Source organism: Lepisosteus platostomus, chromosome 3, assembly GCF_059453375.1.
Source record: "Lepisosteus platostomus isolate fLepPlt1 chromosome 3, fLepPlt1.hap1, whole genome shotgun sequence".
Classification (NCBI taxonomy): Eukaryota; Metazoa; Chordata; class Actinopteri; order Semionotiformes; family Lepisosteidae; genus Lepisosteus; species Lepisosteus platostomus.
Genome location: NC_142613.1, coordinates 32,168,543 through 32,188,207, shown reverse-complemented (window position 1 = coordinate 32,188,207; position 19,665 = coordinate 32,168,543). Strand labels below are relative to the sequence as shown.

General features: G+C 36.8%; 1 long non-coding RNA gene across 2 annotated transcripts; it reads left to right on the top strand.

Annotated features, from left to right (window-relative positions):
* Positions 1 to 4,795: 4,795 nt before the first annotated feature.
* LOC148674743 (uncharacterized) lies at positions 4,796 to 18,093 on the top strand. 2 transcript variants are annotated; one of them, XR_015935385.1, is made up of 5 exons: positions 4,796 to 5,054; positions 10,572 to 10,660; positions 13,216 to 13,362; positions 15,109 to 15,189; positions 15,753 to 18,093. It is a non-coding gene; the product is annotated as an uncharacterized LOC148674743 (long non-coding RNA). The 2 variants fall into 2 exon arrangements; XR_015935384.1 differs by having other exon boundaries at positions 4,800 to 5,054; positions 15,109 to 18,093.
* Positions 18,094 to 19,665: the final 1,572 nt, after the last annotated feature.

Here is a 19,665-nt window from a genome sequence, read left to right as displayed (position 1 = left end):
GGCCTCGCTCCAACCCACTTCCAGTGCACGGCTTACCATTTCTTTCTCTTTCCAGGGCTGCTTTCCAGGGTCCCAGTGGAGCCTTCCCTGTTTCCGGAATTCCGTTCCCCGGGCTCTGTTCTGGGAGCTCTGTCCGAGACTGTGTTGATGCAATGAGGTGCAGTGAGCCAGCCTTTGCCTATGCTGTTGTGCCTTAGCCTATTTAATTCCTTTCTGACAATCTAGGCTCCGCCGGCCAGTATGGAATTTTATAATGATTGCCTCTTCTCCTTTCACTTTCCCGCCCTTGTTCCGAAGTGCTCGATCCCCATACAGTGGGGTCTCTTCGGGCTTCTCCGGAACTCTCACTTGGATTCTGACCAATCACACCCTCAGCTACTGTATACGTGTGTGTGCAACCGCAGCATCGTTAGCATCTCATGCTTTCATTTTAAAATAAATCACCACAAGGAAGCTTTTTCTCAGAGCAATCCTTAGGGCAAACTTAAGGTGTATTGTACCATACTGACACTTCCTATGGCAGATTTTTCCACCAAACTAAGCTGCTGGGCTTGGAGGAAACTGGTTAGGCATGTCACCATGTGATCAAGGGTGACTTTAAAAAGAGCTACAGAGTTAAATGTCTGACATGGAAGAAAATGACCCATCAAAGCCAAGACAAAGCTGCTGGCCAGTACGGCAGAGTGGAAAGAAAGAAGCCATTGCTGGGAAAAAAATGTCACGGAGTGAAAATATTCTTGTGGGACCAATAAGGTGTCTGGGGCTGCATTGATCTTCACTTTGCAAAGCATGGCCAGTGGGGCAGTAAGGGCAGTATACTTGTATTCCCATTGTTCGAAGGTTCTTGCTCAGACCTAAAACTGGACTCAGCGGGCGACATCAGGGTCCACTTTGTTCATAACAGTAGGACTGGAGAACATGCTTCAGAACCACCAAAGGTGCTATATAGTGAATAGTGTTGCTGGGCTTTTCCTTTCTTGATATGGAGTTCAGTACCTGGCATTCATGGGGTACTTGTGCTGGTCTAGAATGTGTGTCCCTTTGAGTTTTGTTTGTCAACTCTGGATGTTAGGCAAACAGAATTAATTGCTGTAACTGCTAAAGAATAAAAAGTAGTGTTATATGAGTGCACTGATGATTCTGTAAGATAAAAAACTGTTGCGGGGATAAAAAGGTTGTAGCACCTAGTATGTTGTGCAGTTAGCTGCAAAAGCAAAAAATATGATTAAAATTGAAATGATGGATTTTGGGATCACCATTTCAAGCCAAAACATCATCTCAAATCCTGCATGGAGTTGGCAACAAAGCATATAAGTAATACTGCAAACGTGTGATGAAAACATTTTGGAATCAGACAGAACAAAATTTGAGCTTTTTATTCTCACTGCAAACCACAAACCCATAACTGTGCATCACCCAGTGCAAACTGTCCCTATTGTCAAACATGCAGGCAGCATTAAGTCACTAAAAAAGTGAATATACATAAATGGCTCAGTTAAAATTCTGACTGGAATCTATAAATTGTTTTTGTCCTTTAGCAATCCTCAACCAATTTGACAGTGCTTGAGGGCAAGATATACAGTACCAAAAAGAAAGGTGGAAAGGTGCCATTATATTATACAAGTTTTTTGGCCCTTTATACAGTATGTTGTCTCAGAATCATCTGCAACACAGGACATGTTTGTTTTAGGTATTTGCTCAAACTAAAATGCACTACTATTATCTCAAGCTTTTTCAAAGGAGAGTTTTTCCAATGATGGAAGTATTCAGCAAAACTAAGTTTTGATGACTGTACATTTGCAGCACAGTGACCAGTATAACTACACTTGGAGAGTTGAGATGGAATTTTCAGCTCCGCAGGGAAAAGCATAACCTTTGATGATGGTCCAGGAACGCCACTTCCTGTCAGCCGTTTTCTTTAAAGGTTAAACCTGCTCTCTTGAGAATGCAGAAGGTTAACATGTACACCCCACACTTTTTTTTTGTCTAATTGCATTTAGGGGTTTTATCCTGTTTTGTAACCACACATATCAGTACTTACATTTTCCCGTCATTTTTATGTCAGTGCATTTATATGATGATTTTATGGACAGAATATATATACATACATCATATATATTATACTGTATATACAGTACATTATATTTACACAGTAGATTATATATACAGTACATACTGTATATACTGTACATTATATATACAGTACATTATAGTTTAAAAAGGCCAGAAATTCACTATTGTATTTTATCAAAAAAGGAGTATTAAGAAAAACTCAACTAAAGCCATATATTTTTATCCTATCTTGCATTTGGTCTACTGATTAACTTCAGAAATGGTGGAAGGGTTTACTAGGCTGTAATTGCTGTAAACAACGGAACATTGTCAGTGGTATGGTCCTCTTTTTGTTCTGTTTTGCACCACAGAAAAGTGAACCTGAATTTTTTTTTATTATTATTATCACAGCTTGAATGTTTTATGTTTCCTCTCTTGGACTCTCACTATCATTATTTCTTCTGTTTGTACTGCTGTTGAATAACTCTAAAAATGTCTCCTAGCAGATAGCTGCTGCACTGAGGCCTTCATAGTGTTTGCCTCAGCTCTGCTACAGTACGTGACTCTTGGTATGCAGCGAAAGCTTTCCCTTTAACTGGCTCACATGTCCCCGCTGAAGAATAAGCAGGCATATTTATTTTATTAAGACCTTGAAATTCCCCCTCCCCCCTCCATCTACCCTCCACCCTTTCAAAAGGAACAGTATTCTGACACTTGAGGCTGTTTGTGTGTGTGTGTTTATGGTTTGCAGCTGAAACAAGCCTGGGAAGAGAGAGAGAGAAAGCCATTGAGAGGGCAAATACATTCTGTGTGATGTGAAAGTGACGTCAATTGGTTGGCTCACAGCCAAGAAAGAAAAAACTCCATTGTGGTGCAGGCAATTAGTATTACCCTACATGTTTCTGCACAAGCATTCTGCTTTAAAGTACTGTACACTTGGCTTCGCTATAGGAATAAAAAAAAAAAACACCCACTCCTGTTCTTGCTGTGTTGAGTTTAAGAACAACAGGGGACCTGATCGTTGTTGCTTGTGTGTAGGAGAGTTCTGGCACTTCAGCATTGTATTCAAAGTGTGTGGATGTGTGTGTCTGGTCTTGCAGCTGAACTCAAGCACAACAAAGCTCTGCCTTGCTGGTGAATTTCATATGAAAAGGAGGGCAGCCCAGGTACTTTCTCTTCTGTGTGTGAGTCCAGACTGTGGTAAACAAAAGTTTTTATATTGATTTCCTGACATGTCCTCATATCCAAGGGAAAAATCTTTTATATCTTTTTAATTTTCTTTTGAATGTTTCATTTATCTTTCATTTCAAGAATGAAGTAAATCTAATTACATGTCATTCTAGACCTCATGTTTGGATTAAAATAGTGACCTTTGCCTGATGAGGCTTTGGATCCGAGTATCCTGACTGGAAGAAGCATTATCATTCACAACATTATTCTAGTGAGAAGAATATTTACAAAACCCTGAAACACATAGTGTTTGAGTCCCAAATAATAAAAAGGAAATAAATCAAAATAAAACATGGAAACATAATCTTTTTTCATTACTTATATAGCCCCTATAATATACAGTACTTACTGTATAAGCCACTGGCAGTAAAGCTGGTAACGCATACAGTACTGTAGGTAAGTGGGCTGTCAGGGGAGGACAAAATACCCCACTGAGACTACCTGCAGACAACAATGTCCAGCCTCATTTCAGAGTTGTCTTCTTGTACTTTATTGTGTACTTCGTGACATATTACCTCATCGTCTTTCACACGGTAGTGTTTTTACTTTTTTGTGTTGTTTGTTACACACTGTTCTGTCTGTTCTTTCACTTATGACCGTCATTCCTTGTTAAGGATAAAAGCAGTTCTGGAGATAATTGAGATAGATGAGGAATGTGGATAACATGTGCCCTGGGTGAAATTGAACTTTTGCACACTTTAGACTCATGAAACAAGTGCACTAGGTTTTCTGTGTAGGAGGGCCATGATGTGCCTCATCTGTTGTTTTCAATGACGAATATTGCGTGTGTGTTGAAAGCACGAGTTTGCTTGCCTCTCTTTGAAGAGAGTCATATTGCTATTTGTTAACTGTAATCTCCTCAGACTTAATGTCAGGCCAGTGATGATGACTTTTCTCCCAAGTCAATCAGAGGTCATTCTTTTGCAAGTGCATGTGACTTAATCTAGTTTCCTTCTGAGGAAAATATTATTTGCAGTGACTATCTTTTATTGGATGTTTTTGGATTGAGAATCCAATGGCTTCAAAAGAAACCTTCCCCATAATAAATGTGCATTGAAATGCATTGTAATATGTTATTCTTCAATAATAAACCATGCATCATTCTTATCACACTTTATGATTTGCTTCATTTATATTTCATTTAAAATTAAACACCATCTGTGCTGTTTGAGCACCCTCTTTTCTAGACAAGGTCGCATAAAAAGGTTAAAAGAATGTCTCCCCTTCTGTCAACAATGACCGTGTAGTGTCAATGTTTTAAAGCAAACATCTGACATTGGGTAATGATATTCAATACCGTGATTCGCTCAAGCTCAAAGTCTGCTTGCCTTTGAAGAGCACAAGCCCAGTAATAAAAAAATAAGGGGATATTTAAAAATGGAAACAGGCATTTTTATTGTATAGCTACCCAATTTCAAATTACTTGGAGAAACATCAATTACATTTTAAGACTCATCTCATATCTACTGTATAACTCCTGTATTACATGAAAATGAATGAGAACCTGCAGGTATTGTTCTCTGAAATGCAACTCTTTCAAACATCCATCCTAGATGACATTCCACATTCCCTCACAAGAGGGATGATGCCAATTAGAAGAGAGAAGCCTCTCTCTTTGCAAGTGCAGATAGTGCAGTACTGCTGTTCCACTGCCAGGATTCAATCATGCTTGCCACAGGATCAGAGCCACTGCTCCACTGCATAGAGAGAAGCAAACTCCACAACACCAAATGAATACATCTTCTGCCATGGGAGAATTCTACACTGTCTAGGTGTCGTAGAGGAACTGATATTACTTCTATAATTTACTTGGTGCCACTGAGCACTGTCCCCTCCTTCTCCTCAGCAGAAACCTCTGCAACTGGAGTGTATACAATATCGTGTTGCTAACTGAATGTGCTTTTTTCTATGGATATTTCCCTAGATAGATCAGGGGAACTGGTGTGCTTGATTAGAAAATAGCTATGGAATTTGAGGGGCTATATGAGGGCACCCCCGAGTATTTTTTTCTAATTGCTTGTGTTCTGTGCTAATAGCAAATGTATTCATTAATATTAAATTCAAATTTTACTTTATCATTGCTTTGTTTTAACCACAGCAGTTCTGTAAAAAATGATATTAAACGTCACACAGAATGTTACTGGAAATTCTGTCATTGATTCAATTATTAACTAGCTGCTATGTTTTTAAAAAAAGAAAAGGAGAAAAAAAGCAAACTTGTAGGAGTCAGGTTTTACTTATTTTAACTGAATGTAAACATTTTGGTGATTCCATCATCCATTGTTAGAGAATGTGATCTGGTTAGTTGTCAATTTTAGTTTGCATTTTCCATCAAACATTTGATTCTGGTTTTACTTTGTAGAGTTACTTTGTAGAGCTAATAGTGATAATTCTGTATTATTTTCATCAAGAACCTACACTACCTGTAGGTTCATAAAAGCTTTTGACAATTTCAACATTTTTACTTTTAAAACTGGATTGAAATAATTGCCTTTGTTCTTTGAAATGTAGAATGACCATTTGGATGGGTTGGTATCATGCTTCCTGACTGCAAAAAAAGTGTCAGCATGAGTACAAAACTAAATGGAAACAGTAAGAGGCACACATTGGAAAGTCATTGGCGTAAAAATCTAATCAAACAATAATGACACAGGAAAACACCAGTAGCTCTGCCACTCACAACTGGCAACCCCCTGAAGCTCATCAGGTGTGAGCCTGGTCAGCACCTGGATGAGAGACCTCCTGGGAAAAACTAAGGTTACTGCTGGAAGAGGTGTTAGTGGGGCCAGCAGGGGCCACTCACCCTGTGGTCTATGTGGGTCCTAATCCCCCAGTATAGTGATGGGGACACTATACTGTAGAAAGGCACCATCCTTCATATGAGACGTAAAACCAAGGTCCTGAGTCTCCCAGGGTGTTTCTCGAAAAGAGTAGGGATGTAACCCCAGCGTCCTGCCCAAATTTCCAATCCAGGCCTCCTAATAATCCCCGTCTATAAAAATTGGCTTCATTACTCTGTTCTCCTCCCCATTAATGGCTAATGTGTGGTGAGCATTCTGGCACACAATGGCTGCCATCGCATCATACAGGTGGGGCTACACATTGGTGGAGGTGGAGGGGAGTCCCCATTACCTGTAAAGTGCTTTGGGCGGAGTGTCCAGAAAAGCGCTATATAGTGTAAGTGTAAGGAATTATTATTATTTAAACAGAAATCCACCAGTAGCAGGTCACTGGCAGGAGGAGAGCTGTAAAAGGATAGATGTAACCACTTTTTCTTGTTATTCAGGACACTAGGTGACCTTTCGGAATGGTTGTGCAGAGTTGGCATGATGCTTTCTTACACCACCACTTTCTGTGAAACAAAAGAACATTTTGTTGATCTTGAAATGCATATTTGCAAACTCAGTTAATAAGAAGTAATATATCATGGTCTTAATCACAACTTTCTAGGTAATCTGCTCAAGACATCTTGAGAACATAAATGCTTATATTCTGATAGTAAGGAAAAAATAATTCTGAGAAGAAGTCAAAATCTAGGAGATAAAGCATGAAACTCTTAGCTAATGCACTAAGTGACCAATGCTGAAGGGTTACATATTAACAGGTTTCGTGGTTTCCCCACATTTCTTTAAGTCAAAAGCATGTGAAGAAATCAGATGAGTTATTAATCTTTTCCTTTCTAAGCAATTCACAGAAATAGAAATTAAGATGTTGGTTAGGTAATGTTTAGACTTTGCTCTTTGCCCTAACTTATTGCAACTCACTTGGTGTTACTCAATCTTCGTACTTGCCCTAAAGTTATAGCGAATACAAGAAGAATTATGGATTTTATCTTATAAATGTCTACTGTAAATACCCTGTTGAATTCACTGATGCCTTCCTTTTATTATTAAAAAATCATAGCTTCAAATAATCACGAAATAATGTAATTATAATTATTTATTTCATACAACAGCAAAGTTGAGAATTTTCAACTATGACTCACTCTGGATTCTATAAATTAAACAATGAACACTTAAGACACTTAGGACTTTCTAATTTTACCTTTAATCAACAGAGATTAACATTTGAGAATGTGAAAAATATCCTACCACACAATTTGCATTTTCTTTACTTAATAGATGGGTAATGCAAATAAATGTACAATTGATCAGCATCAGACTTTTCACCAGTACATTCTAAATTCTTTTTCTCAAGATGGAAAACATGGATGCCTTTTTTCCAGTTAGCTATAAACTCAGTGTTGTGTTAAAAACAATTTATAAAAGTTCCTTGAAAGTATGCTGGTTGTTAAAATCCATCTCAAGGTTAGATCTCATAGTGGTCATGGAATGCATGTTCTAAAAGAAACAAAAGGGTTGATATGTCCATGCTATTTCAAAACTTACATGCTTTTCCTGATGTTTTTTGTTGTGGTCAAGAAAAGAAAGATGTGTTTGCTCTCTCAGCAACACATTAATTAATTAAACCACTTTGCGCTCTTCTAGTTGGAAACAACGGTTCTAATGTGCTTTTGCAAAAGGCTTTGTAAAGAAGCACCCAGTAACAGGTTTTTCCAATCACAGTAACCTAAACATGTCCAAACCAATCTTTTTGTGGACATACTGTAAGCAAACATAGCCAATAATACAATTTGTTACTTACAGCAAACACTCCCTGTCAGCCATGTACTGTATGTGTAATGTGCCAAGATATCTGAAAACATAGCATCTTTTCTTCCTATCTTTCTAATAAGCAGTGCTGTTTTTTTCCCTCCTGCACAATTAGGTGACTTCCCAAATCAGATTTTTGGGGGGGATTATTTACAATGTCATCCTCTATCAATGCCATTTTGGTGGGAAAAGTCTAATCTAAACATTATATTGTACACTATGAACTGAACTAAGGACTGTCAATCAAGCTCAGTTCTGTTATTAAATTGCTCCAAGTTATTAAATTGCACAGCAGGGTTTACTACATACATCACGATATTCTGAGGCACACTGTGGTGTAAGACACCTTGGTTAACATGGTGTAACTCTCTTATTCCTAGCTACTCTTTCTCTTCTTCCTCTGTCACAGCTCTAGTGGCTGCTCTTCCTCTGCAACTGGCCGTGAAACGCGATATTCATTCTCTGTCTCTGGCCTTCTTCCTGTCCCCTCTTGCTAATAGCTGTCGGTGATTTATTTCTTCCATCTCTGTCAGCGCTGGGAAAGTGCTCAGTTTCTAGGTCTCTGATTTTCTTCCTGCTGTAATACAGTGGCTTTTTGTAACAAAGTGGTGCTTCTATGCAGCCCCTTCAATAACTACTGTACTGTGAGTTCTTTGGCTTCTTTCATGAAGAAACCCTCGAGGCATGTCTATACTCTCCACCATGTGTGATATCCTAGAGTTCCTAGTCACCACAGCCAGGCTTATTTCCACTCATCCTATGTTGTGTCAGATCCCATCTTCCACGCTAAATGGCCAGCAGAAAATAACTCATCTGTGGTGCCTAGCAATAGTGAGTTGTCACAACATATATTTGTTTTAATCTTTTACCTGAAAGAATCAATCTTTCATACAGCATTAAAATTATTTTAAAGATTATGGCTCTATGTTTGTGTTTTACTATGTTAAATAAAATTCTTCATGGTTTAAAATAATCCAGAAAAGACCACCCAATAAGATGAATCTGGGCCCAGTTTGGCTTGGCATGTACTGAAATATACAGAAATAAATGGAGCTGTCAAATAAATATTTATTGGAAGGTTTTCAATGCCTCATTTTTCATTGTGTTGACCTGTCAGAGATTTTCAGCTCCATATTCTAAAATTATAGTTGGAGTATATTAATAAGTAGGAGTTTAGATTTTTGTAGTTCACTTGATTTAATCTGATTTCCTCTGCATCCATGAAAGCACTTCAGTTGAACATAAGAAGAAGGCAAAGCAAAAGCAGGGATTCAGTGCAAAAGATTCAGTAAAGAACTGATTGTGAGGAAGAATAAACCAGACTAAGTACAGAGTTAGCTGCATTTGTTGTATGGAGTCTTATTAAAACTCCTGCACAAAAGTGTGCAATCTAGCAATACTGTATATCCTATAAAATCTATACAATCTATATTTTCCTTCTAGATTGCCTCTTGGCCTATCTATGTCACTTTCTTATTTTTTTTTGCTTTGTGACACACAGTAAAGTCAGAATTTGGATTCTGATTTTACAGTATCTTGAGTAGCTAAGTTTGAAAATTAATGTTGCTACTCTGTGAATGTTTGATTCCACATGTTCTACATTTTTGTCATTTTTGCATGCTTCTTTCCTCCCTCCATTGCAATTGCACCCTTGGTTGTGATGGCTCTGAACTTTGGCTGGGCTGTCATTTGCTCAGTCAGCGAGTTAATACCAAAGTATTAGGTACACTATCTCTTTATATTCAACATGTTGCATTGTTGTAGTACAAATTTGATTGATCTATTAAATTTTCATTATGCTATGTTATCTCTAATTACATAAGGTATATTCATATACTGTAAGAATATCATTTTAACCTCCACAATAGTACTGATCGTACTGTAATTTCCTTATTGTGTGTATGTCATGGAAGAATTGATCTTTCATAATAAATTTCGCTGCTTCAAGTGGAATATACGAAGGCAAGGGGAAGAGAAATTTGCAATGCTACTAAAAGTTGATTCATGTTTGAACCTGCAAATAATCAATATGAAAAAAAAATACTGCCAGTTAAAAAATGATAAAAACAGAAAAATGACCAAATCCCCCGTTTGTTAATTCATACATTTAAAGGAACAGTGCAAATTCATTCTGTACACCTAGTAAGTTCTGAACCCTGAGAGACATTCCTGTTCTTTTGTTTCAAGGATGTATACTGATAAATGTGCATCCAAGGATATTGCTTTTGTTTTGCTTCATCGTAAAGTGTCTTAAAATGATATACTGTATCATGAACGATGCTCTACAATTTGATATAATATGAAATGATAATACTGTATAATTTGAAGCTTGGGTAATGACTATGTTTCTTATTATGACTACTATAATTTACTGTATTACAAACGTGTAGTAAACATATTGAAAGCCTTCTGCATTCCCATAGTACGTTTTTTAGTTGTTTAAGTTAAAAACGTTACAGTACATGTTGAGTAATTTTGAAATGATCATCATGTACCGAATTTACACTAATCTGTAACCAGTGGGGGCGGTACAGTGGCACAGTGATTAGTATCACTGCCTTGAGGCACTGGAGCCCTGTTCGGTTCCTGAGATGCTATCTTTCTGAAGTTTGTATGTTCTCCTCATGTTTGATTCAGCCTCCTCTAGGTGCGCCATTTTCCATCTCCTCCCACAGTCCACAGACAAGCTGGTGGGTTAATCGGCTTCTGGGATCATTGACCCTGATGTAAGTGTTGTTTGTGTCAGTGTGTTCCGTGTTGGAGTGGAATTCTGTCTAGAGTGTATCCCGCCTTGCAGCTTTTGCTTGCTGGGATAGGCTTGGGCTCCCCCATGAGCCTGTATTGAACAAATGGATTAGAAAATGGATGGATGAATGCCACCAGTTTATTTCTCATGTGTGGTTAAAGGGTCTGTAGAGAGCTAGAAGTAAAATCTTTACAATCCCTGACCACAGATACTGTACATAGCAATGGATTCCTACTACAACTAACAGATATATTAGATTTTATTATCTAACAATGTGACTGTTGGGAAGAATGTAGCAAGGAAACCTGAATTATAAAGCACCAAAATGCTACACAGAAATACATGATAAATGATTTAGTCACCGAAGTAATGATGCTTTCAGAATATGATCCTGTGCAATAGGAGATCCCATCCCAGGGCATGTTTAACTTATCATATTTTTAATTTATCAGATTTTCTATTTGGAGCTTATTTATATTCGAAGTGGTCAATATGATTATATCCCCTACTAGAGCTCTTGGAGCTTTGTTATGTCCAGGCGATTGAAGAATATTTCTGAGTTTCCTCTGTGTTTTACTAAAATATTTCCTTTTCTGATGTCTTCATATCGGCACTGTTTGTTCCTGCAGTGATTTTGAGATAGACAGAATCATGGAAAAAAAAATGCAGACTGCTGGCAATTTGTCATCACTGCCAATTAATAACAATCTCCCCCGAATGTTAAGATAGGAGGAGATTGCTGACAGAAGGCTTTGAGACTATCTAATTACACCTAATCAGATACTTCCTGTTTTGGAAAAAAATAATGGAAAATGTGCCGCTTGCCGATTCAAGTGGGAATTGGGAATCTGAACTGTGCCAAGTCCTGGCCTCAGGTTCAGGGTGTCTAGAAAGAGTGTTGTAAATTATATGCTGCACATCAAAAGAACTAATAAATCTAATTCTCTTGATATGAAATAGAACAGAAGGTTTGGGAACTTTTTAAATATGCATATGGTTGTGTAGAGCTGTGTTGTTACCTCAGAGGCATTAAACTAAATATATTTATATTGTAATTTCCTTAGTCTTTTAGATTAACTATTGGATTTAAAATAAAACTTTCTCAAACTTTTCTGTCAGGTAAGCTGGCTATGCCAGTGCACACAGCATGACAGTATTTTATCAAATACTAAGGATTTGTAAACCTGGAAAGATAATAAGATATTGAATATTTAAAGACATTTTTAGGTTTTCTGTAACTTTTTGTCACTTATTTGAAACTTGCTTCATAAATGCATTGGAGAAATTCAAACTTTTGACAACTTACAGGAAAGAATGTGTATTTTAGTTTCTTGGGACATCATCTGCAACTTGTACAGTGCACAATTTAGTCAGAAATAATTTCCTAATACAGACATGGAGAAGCAGATGTATGACCTATGGGCCAGTTGGACTAATAGGATCCCAGCTCAGATCTTGATCTTGTGCCCAGTTATGTTGTATTTCAGATCAGAGTTCGATGTACGTAAATACAAATCTGTTAATTTTCACTTTACTCTCAGACAAGAGTAGCCTTACTCCACTTTTCATTTGTGAATGGAAAAATTAATTACCTGCAAAGTGTTCAGCTTAGGCTTTATGTCAGAAATTCATGGACACCTTTTTTGTCATAAAGTAAAATGACCTCCTGGTTTGCCATCAGTGTAGAATAACTTATTTTGGAGATAACTCTGGTGTAGAAAAGGCTGGTGTAAATACAGTATATGGTATACTAGAATATAGAATAATACCACTAAAGCACAGATAGGTATGATTTGAGCAACATGAAAATGCTTTAGTGTAGCCAAAGTTTTTACAGAATCATTTCAATATTAACCATTCAGTATAATTATTATATATAGTATAATTATTATATTCAGTATTATTATATAAGCATCCATACACAGTAAAATAATAAATACTACAGGATAAAAGTCTAATATTAATTACTGAAAGAGGGGGAGTATATACTGCAACCTAATGTACAGTATTACAGATTACTATACTGTATCACTGAAAATAATTAAAATTAATCAATGTGTTCTTAACATTTTATTGCATTATTGGATTTTGACTAGTGTATTTCCAGTTTCTGTTCAGCAAAGCAGGAGCATTACAGTTCCTTCAATATTTATTCTCACTGAACCCAGAAGTTGAACCGGCAGGGCATAGCGTCTAGGCTTTTGCGAACTAGCTACAGCAAAAAGCCATTTATGTAGCAGATCAAAATGTCCAGGCTTGTCCTGATCTGCTTATTAAAACACTCTTCTATAATCTGTCTCCCTGGAGTCATCCAATCTTGTTTTCTAGCCTTTTTATAGAACCGATTTGCTGCTTTTTTACTATAAAAGCAGCATGTGAGCCTGGAACCATAATCAGGTCCAAGTCTGAATCATGTCACTTGCCTGCTGTGACCAGGATTCCGAAGGCTGTGATGTACCACTAGTGGAATGCTGCAGCAGGGGCAGGATGGGCATCATTCAGGTTTCTCTCAGCTCTCTGAAAAATGTATTCTAGAATCCAGAGGACTCCAGGTGCCAGTGAACAAAGTGCCACTCGTCCATTCTACTCCAACTCTCCTGCGAGGCGCTGTGTACTGTGCAGAATGTCAAACGATGATAGGCATGTGCAAGAGACTCAAACCAATTGGAGACTTCAAATTGGGTGAGTATGTAAAATAGAACACAAAAGAAAGGACAATTGTTCTGACATCTAATTCAAATTATACTGAATATTTTGTTACATAGCTTTAAATATTAACACCAACGGCCCTTGGCTTTGTTACTATGAAGGTGCTGTGATGTTTGTTTTCTTTGTCAGATTCAATTATGCCAGATACCCGAGAGAGTACTTCCAGTTCCAAAGTTTGTCTTCACTGGTTTGTCTTTGTTCAAACTTTGTCTCCTAGTGTGGCGTCACTTTCAGGAAGCTGCAAAGAAAACCTTTTAGAAAAAAAAATTTCATTACTTTAATATTCCGTTTTGATTAATAAAATACATTAACAATAATACAGTATGATTTCAGTGAAGAAATTGTTGTGTGTGCAGTAAGCATGGGAGACTGGCAATTTACAAGCAAAATGATTAACAATTAACAATTAAACAAGTTTTAAATTTACTGGTACACTTTTTCAAACTATGCAGTTCAATTGATGGCATTCCTTCCTCTTTGCTGATTATGTCTGCTATAAAGCTTTTTTGCCACTACAGCATAACTATTTTTTTCAATTATCCATCCATTTTCTAACCATTTCATCCAATTCAGCACCTACAGTATCACAGAGCCTGTCACAGCAAGCAAAGATGGGTAAACTCTAGAAGGAACTGCAGGGTGCACAGACACGCACACACTCACACAAGGGCCAAATTTCCCAGAAGTCAAATAACATACAGCAGGATTATGTTTTGAAATTGTGAGGCAACTGGCACACCTGAATAAAACCACATGAACATGAATAAATAGTACATCCATGCAGATAACCTTCCAGATCATTAAAAATATGCAGAATTGAAAGATGCAGGGCCAAGAGCATCTAAAAGGTAGCCTTTACATATTCATATTCTTAAAAAACTGGGCTCCATTATATGATAAAATAAATAAAAGGTATGACATCTTAATTCAATAAGAAAACAGATAGTATTCATATTTAAAGTTTTAAGATATAGAATTCAGTAAACCTTTAAAAATAATATTACAAATTTTCGAGTAATGAAACACAACCGGATATTAAGAAAAAGCACATAATTATTTTACATACAGTAGGTTTATTCCACGCTGAAAACACCTGAAGAAGGCTCAGTGGCCGAAACGTTGTGTTTTCTTTCTTCTTTTTTTCAGTATGGAATAAACCTATTACTTGTTCCTTTGCAGCCTACGCATGCTGACGCAGCTACCCACCTGAATTATTTATATAGCTTGCATGCACTATTTTTTTTAAAATAGTTTTTTTGTTTTCCTGCTACAAGTTTTTCAGAAAGACTTTTTGATTATCCTTTCACATGATTAGCCATACAAGTAATATTCTAAGCATCAAATGAAACTTATCACAATGAAGTAGTTCAGGTGGGAGTCCAAAGAAGGCTCAACAGCTGAAACGTTGTGTTTTCTTTTGTCTCTTTTCAGTATGGAATAAACCTATTACTTGTTTCTTATCACAATGAATGCATGTGTATTTTTAAAATATAATTGTAATTTAAATTTAATTAAATGTATAATAGTTCACTTTTAACTGACTTATACGCTTGAGTGACTTCAGTTTTCAGTAAGCTCTACTGTATATCAAATCATTTGTGGGAGAACTGTGTAATGACAAGGCATATTATTTCACTTAGAATTAAGTGTTGTTAAAGATTTATAATAATTATTGTGTGCGTTGACCAAGCAGTCTGGTGTCTCTCTCTAAATGCACAGGAATGTAGCTAAAGATGCCACTCTTTGTGATCTCTGCCACAGAATGACCTACTGGTCTTTGCAGGTGAAAAAGTAAGGGAGGTGACGAACAGTGACGATCAAAACTCCTGTGATGGATATCCGCTGCTGGCACCTGGGTGTCTAGCAGAGAGCATATCTGTACCTGATCTTAAAATCACAGGGCATCGTCAATCACCCAGAGGAAGCTCTACCAATCAGTGATTAGCAGGGCGGGTACCAGAACCAAACCTGATGGCCTCTCGGCCAATCACCAACTGGCGATGTTACCTCATATAAACTGTAACCCAACACATTCTGGATGGTTAACACAGACATTAAATCTCTCTCTCTCTCTCTAAACTAGCAAACTGGGTTTTTTTCAACCATGTGACCGCAAGCAGTCCAAGTCAGGACTTTTTTTCGAAAAAGCCAGGTTTAGAGAGTGAGCCAGTAAAGTGCCAAATTCTAAGATATTCTTCCAGAAGAGATCTTGCGTTTGCAAACCCACTATTTTTTCACCTGATCAACAGAATTAGACAGTTGGACTCTTTCTCGTAATTCTACATGATGTCACTTCCTCTTGTTCACATTTGTCTTTCTTCTCATTTGCAGTTACCCCTTTTTTCATTTCTCTCTCCATACAGTATGCAGGTCCTGTTTAATCGTCATATGCCCAGGTGGTTGTCCCTCAGGCAAGCAGGTTAAACCAAAGTCTTTTATGCACAGATCTTCAGTAAACGTTCCTAAAGTTAGGAGATGTTATTGCTTGTACCTGTTTTTTTTCTTTGCTTTCACGTGGGAGGCTGAGGGCTGATAATAGAACAGACCAGCCAAATCCCCTGCTGTACAGATGCCAGCACATTGATCAAGGAGAAACAGGTGTCTCTGGCATGGTGTTGACAGTTTCTATTGTATTGGTCACTCTAGCAAATCCCCTGCTTCATCACAGTACAAATACAGTACATGTCAGCTATCCAGATCTATTATTATCTGAATGTTGTTGAATATCATGTTTTCTATGGGGTCTACTCATATGATAGCATTTAAAAACACTTCTGTGATATTCAATGGATTTGGCTATAAAATATAACGACAGACATCTGTTTTATAGATTGTAAAGAGAGTCATTAAAAAGGCAACAAATGATCTTAGTTTCAATAGTCATTTGTAGTATTTTTAATGCTTTGAGTACATAAATGTCAAATTACAATGTGAATCACATGCTTTTCTCATTTGATGTTTGTGATACCTATATCATATGATATACAGTATGCTTCTGAAACAAAAAATCATCCAAGGATATCCAGCTGTTCATTTTAAAGGTACAATGCGCGTGAAAGCTGTGGGAACAAAAGTCCTCAAGTATGCACATTAGTTTAATTTTTCCCTTTTCTAAAACATACAGTATTTCATAACGACAAAACACATAACTAATGAACTGGTGAACCAAAGCATTCCAGTTTTTCTAAAAGGTTTGAAGTTAAGATAAATGGAAAGTGTCATCAACAGTACTTATTGTATAACTTCTGTTCATATTGGAGGAAAAATAAAGTACAATTTTTGTGAAAAATGAAAAGTGAAAAATTTATCAGCATTAAAATTATACTTAAACTTTAACTATTCAAGATAACATGTATAACTTAATTAAATACATTTTTTTTTCTAATTTTATGTGGTTTATTGAATGCCATTTCTTGGGAAGTGTTCCTATAAAGGTATCATGGTGATTACCGTGTTTTGATATTTTCAAACATATATCTATTTGCACTTTTTTTTTGCTATGCCCACCTAATTTGGAATTGCCTTCTACCAGAGGTTCAGCTCTGACTGGAGCGAAGCATGCCCATCTCCAAGAGCACTGAATGCCTACAAGTGCCTGGAAGGTGATGGGGGTCACTGTTTGCAATGAGCCCAAGACAGCCCTGTTACTGATTAATCCCATCCCTACCCTTAGTACTCTCAGGGAGTGTAGTTTAACCCTAAACATAACTTCAGTTTTCACCTATCTAAAGAAACTGTACTTCATACAATACTGAAATGCATTTCAAGCTGGAATTTCTTGAGCAATTGATTGAAAACCTCTTTGGGTGCAGGTAACATAGGTATTAATCATACTGTATATAAAGTGGTTTTTAGAAGAATTTCTTTAAATTTTGCTGATACCTGGGATTACTGTTTCAACTGGTTTTAAATCAGCACTTAATCTACAGTACGGTTATAGAAAGTGACTAGTTAGGGTTAGGGTTAAAACAATCTTAAAGCTTTGACTTCACTCAACATGATTGGTTTCTTCCTCGCAGTTTAAAAAAGATAGACAGTTGTAAGATTCAAGTATAACTTTAAATTTTTATGGTAGCGGAATGTAGGGTATTGTCGTATATTAAATGTTTTTTAGAAGCATTTTTATAACTTTTGCTAACATCATTGTCACCGGTGTTGTGTAGAATTCTCCTGTGGTGGAGGATCTGGGCTTTTGGCACCTTGGAGTTACCCACTGTCTAGAGAGTCTAGAGAGTGTTGCTGTATGTGTTCAGTGCCTGTGAGCAACCGGAATTGAATCCCAGCAGGAGAATTGAATCCCAGCAGGAGAACTGCACTTGTCATCTGAAGATGTCTGAAAGAATCAAATTTCCCTCTGCCATTACATTGAAGACAAGCTCCAGGTCTACAGTATAATTACCATCACCCAAGAGGATCAACATTTTTTAAATGAAGGTAAACAATCTATTGTTTAGTATGACCACATTTAAACCTGATAAAGGGGTAATCCAAGAACTGAGGTTTCAATTTGTTTTATCAGTTTGCAATAATTCCTTAACATACAGTACTATTCTTTTTCATTCTTTCTGAGCAAGTGATGTACAGTATATGGTATTTAGCACAAAATCAGTATACAGTAACAGAATTTGATTCTATTTGAGATTTGGTTTGTAAAAGCTGTACTCTGGGATTTGTTTTCTCTTATTAAATTGTCTTATCCTTGTACTCCCTTAGGCAAAATGTTTTTTTTTAATCTCCAGGGCATTATGTTTGAAAGTCTTTTACAGACATGTTTCACTCTACATAACTGAGTGTGGTACATATTTTTAACGGTAGTTTATGAAACCCATAAGAACCTAAAGAACAATAAACAGCATCTCTTCCAAATCATAATGCCGGAAAATAATTTGGTGCCATTGGTTTCGCCTGGCTTTGGACTTTTTTGTTTTTGGATTTCTCTTTGGACTCGTCCCTGGATTGTTTGCCCGCTTACACCTCCCCCGACCACCAACACTCCTTGGACACGCCCCCCTGTTTTTATTCCCGTATCCTGCATGCCTTTTTCCCTAGTGTTTCCTCACTCAACCCCGGATCGTGTCGTCTGCATAGGGTCTGGAAAGAACTGTTCCTGACATTATTTGTAACAACAAATTCTGCCAGGAGTAATAAACAAGAAGTAATAATATTTGATTGCTTGTACTGTAAAGTGCCATAAAATATATATAGATAAAGATTTTCCACATTAATATTAGGCAGGTAGATCTCTTGTCAGGCCATAAAGGCCCATGGGGAATGGGGGGCAATGGCCACTATTTTCCTTGGCCACCCTACACTAGAGCTGGAGGTGATTTTTTTCGACAATTAGTTTTATAGAACAATTAGGAAATGAACAAATTGAGAAATTGAGAGAATCAATTATAGAATTGGACTTTACATTTGATTTTTATATTCAAAAGAAGATTTATTTCCATTTCTTATATTATTAACTGACATCAGAAAGTTGTATTTCCTAATATGATCTCCATTATGTTTTACCACGGATACAGTACCTTCCTTTCTCCACTTCCTTAATGATGCATGAAAATATTGAGATATACAAACTATATTTTAAAAGTGAAATTAAAATTTTGTTCTATTTATTTCAAACTTCCTCTCCAAAATAAAACCAATTCATGATTAAAACAAGTTGCCTGATGAGGTGTTCAGGGATATATTCAACATACCAAATTAGTGCAAACAGTGTTCCTCACATCAGCTCAGTCAAAGGCTCAGTCCTTCTAACTCTTGACAAGTACCAGAAAATGTGCCACTCTTAGGCACAATATCTTAAAATAAATACATTTTACAGAACACTTGTGACAACAAGTAAATAATCCCATAACAATTCTTATTTTATTGTATAAACAAGGGCCTTTCTCAATAAATATTTTACATAACTTTTACTAAAGGCCTATTGTAACTGGTGCAACTGGGATGTGTTTATTCTCTTTGGCAAGATTGTTCAAATAATTACTGTTAACCACGCATTTATTCAGTGAATTGCACTAGTGTTCTGCAAATGTATGTAATGTTAGTGAAGAGAAGGGGATAAAGAATTGTTTTTAAACAAATATTGTATTGTGCACTTCCATCTTTAGCTTACACATTTACACACAGATCCTGAATGATTGCTAAACTATAGTGACCTTGAGGTCCACTTAGGTATCTTGTCTCTTGAAAACTCCACAAACACAAACCATTAGTACAGTACAGAAGAATTATACTGTGTCATTGCTGAAGAGAGTCTTTATTTCTATT